At 39.2% G+C, this 5,024-nt stretch overlaps 1 pseudogene; it reads left to right on the top strand.

The window, feature by feature from the left end:
- Positions 1-1,600: 1,600 nt before the first annotated feature.
- On the top strand, positions 1,601-4,527 carry LOC148816820 (uncharacterized; annotated as a pseudogene).
- The last annotated feature ends 497 nt before the right edge of the window (positions 4,528-5,024 follow it).

The raw sequence follows: 5,024 nt of genomic DNA, 5'->3' as shown, positions 1-5,024 counted from the left end.
GAAGCTCGGCTTTCTCTTCTCTCTGCTGTGATCTTGCTTGTGTTGCAGGAAAAACAAAGCTGAAGAAAGTTAACACTGAAGTGCAGAGTTTAAACACTGCTTCCATTTAACCCCTTCCTGTACTGTATATTACAAGGAAAGAAGGAAAAAAAATAATGTCAAAAAAGCCCAAGCACTTCTGCCCAAAATGGAGAACACAAAATGAAGGGTAATTCAAGATCAACCATCCTGCTAAATCAAATACTGTCTTCTGCTTTTATTTCCAGCTTCGGAGGCTCTGAAAGCTGTGATCACAAACTACTGTATGTGTTTGCCTGATCCCTGTCTTTTCACAGCCACCATCTGAAGTCTTATACTTTGGACTAAAAAAAAATGGGCAAGATAAAATCTTTAGCTACTGACTTTGCACATGAAACTATATCACCAATATCCAACTGACAGTTCATGAAACCCAAAGAAAACAACATCGATGCGACACTTGAATTATTTATAGTCTACTAAAATAAGGAGAAGAAACAGTGTAAATAATGTATTTAAAGTTCAGAAACTCTAGGAACAAAGCCCATAGCCCAATTGCGTGACAGTCATGTGAAGGAAAAAAAAACTTAGCCATGCATGGGATCATTCAGACTTGCATATCTCATGCAAAAAAATGTTCACCTGTCTTGTCACACATTGGCTGAACTTTACCACAGACTCTTAGTTCCCTGCTGGGGATTTTTTACAGCAATGCAGAGCATCAAAATACGCATGCCTTGCACCACCGATAAATAAGGTATTGTACTGTATCAGAGCCTCTGCATGTATTTTTAAAGACTAGTTGGCTTGTAAAAGTTAATAAAGCTGACTTCAGCATGCTTTAACTAACAAAGGTTCAACAGTGGAAAGAAGGAAAGAAGGAAAAAAAATAATGTCAAAAAAGCCCAAGCACTTCACATGCAATTTCCCTCACGGGATCAATAAAGTATCTATCTATCTAACAGTGAACTTTTCAACTAATTCATTTTACTAGCTACTGTATGTCATGAGCTCAGCATGACAATAAGAATTTCAGCATTAAAACATTGAACCATTAAAGCAATCATATGCTGCTCTGTATAATTAGATTGTAATTAACAGAAGCATTATCTTTGGATTTTTCAATACTTTAAAAAAGTAACTTTTCCACCTGAAGAAAAAAAAATGTTTACAAATTGTATTTCCAAATAGTGTTTATTCAGTGTTATTCCCGGAAAATCTTAATTTACAATTTAAACTGCAAATCTTTTTTTACAAGTGTTTTTCAATACCGAGTTCACTTTTTCAAAACCCTTCACACAGTTAATATAACAGCCCTCTATGTGGACCAAACCATGATTTTTTCATTGCTTAGACATAAAATCCATTCGGTGAACATCTCAAAACTTATAACTGCCGACTGAAGTTATTTAAATAGACCAAACACAGTTGATTCCCATCTCAGTTAAAAACCTTCACAGGTTCCCACATTTTCAATTCCATGACCATCTTATGAAAAGAGGAAATCTTTGGAATGATTTTGTTCAACATGGACCCAGCAAGAAATGCAGGAGTGGGTGAAAGACGAGGGAGAGGGATTTGAATGTGTGGTGGCATTTTCCACAGAGGAAAGCCACGAGCTATTGTGTCTGAGATAAGAGCTACCATAATAGACCATGTCATCAATCATGGTCTGTCATTGAGAGAGGCTGATCTTGGAGTTCAGCCACATCTCAACCGCTCAGCTGTTGCATCGACAGTATAGTAAGAACTTTCCAGAGAACCAACAGGTAAGTTATGCATTTTACAAAGGCTTACACTGAAATGTTTACAGTAAATATTAGCCTCTAGAACCACTGCTAATGTGTAATTGGATTTATGACTACCTCCCTCAGGGGGAAGAGGAAAGACGTTCAATGCTGAGCAGGACAGGGCCATTGTGAACATGGTCATTGCAGATAATGAAATCAGACTTTGAGAAATTCAGGCCAGGGTGCTGGCAGACAACACAGTTTTTCAAAATGTTCAAAGTGTCAGCCTCACAACGATAGCTTGGACCCTGACGAAACATCACATCAGCATGAAACAGTTGTACACTGTTCCTTTTGAGAGGGACAGTTATCGTATCAAGGAGCTCAGGCACCAGTTTGTGCAGGTAAGGTGTCCATTCAACAGCAATGGTTTTGAACAAAACTTAGGGCACTGTAGGACACAGCACTCACTGCCTTAGAGCTTTTACTGTAGGTACACAGTAATGCTTTTACTGTGTAGCCTAATCTGTTTGATTTCTGCTAGTGAGTCATGGAGCTGGAGGCCAGTCCGACACCTCATGAAATCATTTACAGTATGTGGATGAGGCTGGTGTCAATGTAGCCAAAAGGCACAGGTGGGGATGGAACGTTTTCAAATCACAAAGCGAAACATGTAACAATGCCTCGACTACTTTATAAAATTTTGTGAACAATGGTGGTTATACTGTGATCAGACAACAGATTTCATTTGTCAGGATTTACATTTCAAACTGGCTCACAATGAACAGTAACTTCATTTTCTACTATTTCTAAAATGACAAATCTCACATTGCTGGGCAGTGAGTACTAGCGTTAAATGCAAGATGGATGCAAAAGCTGGAGAATGGAAAGAAAGGACAGGAGAAGAGGGAAAACAACACACTACAAAAATAATGTTAGAAAACAGAGGTGTGAAACAACCATAGTTCAACAAAAATCTCATTCCCCCTCTCCCCCTATGTACTGTAGCTTTTAAGATACATCTCCAAATTTTCTTTTAGCATTTTGAGGAAAGAAAATTATTGTTTTGCTTGTGATAGTGTTTGATCGTTCCTGGGGCCATGGTTGTTTGACGGATAAAAAAGGTTACCATGGAAATTCATTTGCATTTTAAGGAAAATTAAATTTCTCAACAGCAATCCTGCGATGTTCAAAGCATTTGATGCCATTTAATTTTGCCGGTGCTAGCTGTAAAAGAGACATGGGGTCACGATTGTCATATTTTTCGGATGTGTACAGTATATTGCTCACTGCTTTTGCCATAAAATAAAAGCAGAGGAGACAGATTAAAAAAATGTAACTAGTAAAAATAATTAGCGTTAATATACATGTAGAAGGACATTTCAAAATTGTCTGAGATAAGAATGCATATTTTTAAAAAAACAAACCAGTCAATTGTACTAAGACTGTGTTCTTTAACTGTAGAATTATTATTGGATGGAGAAGAAGCTAAGAGTTAAATTACAACTTCACTGCCATGTGGGCAACCAGATTATAACACTTTGATGGAGGTGAAAAAATAGAGTTCTTCCCAGATTTCATATTTCTTGGGGATTTGTTTGGAGGGCTGATTTTTTAAAGTTCTTGTTCTTTCATACTGCAATTGCATAATTTTTAAAAAGCATAGGATCTTGTTGACATCTACTGCACATGAGACATATGGGAAACAAAATTTACATTGTTCCGAGGCAACCGGTTATAGAGCAAAATAAATTAAATGAGAAGCTTTCGGTACTAATCTCAAAGGTTTTCACAGCATTTGGTGAAAAAACAATGTGAATGTTACTGTTAAGATATATTCTGAAGTAGGAAAAAAAAAACAGATTCTGAATGAGAACAATATTCAGTAGCATGTTTGGATAAATTGGTGATTAAGATCACCTTTTGTACTGTGTGTTTTAACTTGGTTTCTTATTACCAACAGAAGAAAAAAGCAATATTTTCCCTATACAGGGTTGTAATGTGTTAGTATTCTACCGTTTTACCATCCAACCTGTTTATAGAAATAACAGTAACCAGATAAAACAGAAAGATAGCTGCAGCCTCCCCAGTATGCAGTATCCAAGGGGTTACAGAGGGCAATCAGGTTGCCTTACTCATTATTGAAGTACAGTTCCCCTCTGCTGTGGGCATTTTTACAATTCTGTGTCAGGAAAGCTGGAGGTATCATTAAGGATAACGAACATCCTGCTTTCCCAGTTTTCTCCCTCGTCCCCTCTGGTAAGCATTATAGGAGCATAAAGGAATGAACCTCCAGATTCAGAGACAGTTCCATCCCGCAAGCTGTCAGATTATCAAACTCTACCTCTCACAGTGGTTTTTTTCTCTTCTTACACTGCTTCTTCTCACTTCTGACTGAAAAGTTATTTAACGTGCTGTTGTTGCAGCTGCTGTTCTGGCTTTGGTTTGGCATTTCCTTGATGTCTTTGTATCGGGGCATAGTGTACATGCATTGCTTGTGCACAGGGCAAGTAATAAACTGAACTGAAGGGAGACTTTGGTGAGGAAAGGTGAGGATGGTTGGGGGGGGGGGAAACAGGCAGTAGAGTCCGGTCACTTTCGATACAGCGGTTCACAAAGGTGAGCCACTTGGAAGCACGTTTCCCCCAGGGGGAAGGGACACAAGAATGCAGCAAATGAGGCAGGAGATGTGGTTGAGGGTGCCAAATACAGTGGCCATTGGCCAGAAGCTGGAGACACAGTCACAGAGGGAGCCACTCACAAAATGGACCAGGAATAGACAGTAACTGCAACAGTACCGGTACACCAGGTAGTTCATAAGCTCCCTGCTGCTTTGTTTGGTGCAGTTTGAAATAACAGAGCAGGCATCGTGAGGAAGTGTGTGCTTGAGTGTATCCAGCCCCAGGGACTGAGGGAACAAGCCATGCTTGTCATTAGCAAGTGTCTTATGCTGCCGCTTGGAGGAGTGATGGGAGAGTCTAGACCTGCAGAACAGTGTGAGGAAACTGTGAGTTCATCTTTCAGGGAACACAGGGGGCACTGATGCTATGTGGACATTCACTAGAGTGCGCACACAGACAGGGTCAGAACCTGAAGCTAATATTGAGAGATGTACACTAAGGCAAGGGAGGTAGCACAAGAAGTGTCATTATACAGCAAATGTGAAGCATGTTTTTGCATTTATGTAGTCAAAGTTAGTAGTTTTGGGCAGCTGTTTGGCCTTTAACAGTAATATATTCAATGTCTATGCTACAAACAGAACACGTTTCCTTGACC

This window comes from Atractosteus spatula, chromosome 22 (genome assembly GCF_055471065.1).
Source record: "Atractosteus spatula isolate fAtrSpa1 chromosome 22, fAtrSpa1.hap1, whole genome shotgun sequence".
Lineage (NCBI taxonomy): Eukaryota > Metazoa > Chordata > Actinopteri > Semionotiformes > Lepisosteidae > Atractosteus > Atractosteus spatula.
The sequence above is the reverse complement of the archived record's forward strand: the minus strand, read 5'-3'. Positions and strand labels throughout refer to the sequence as shown.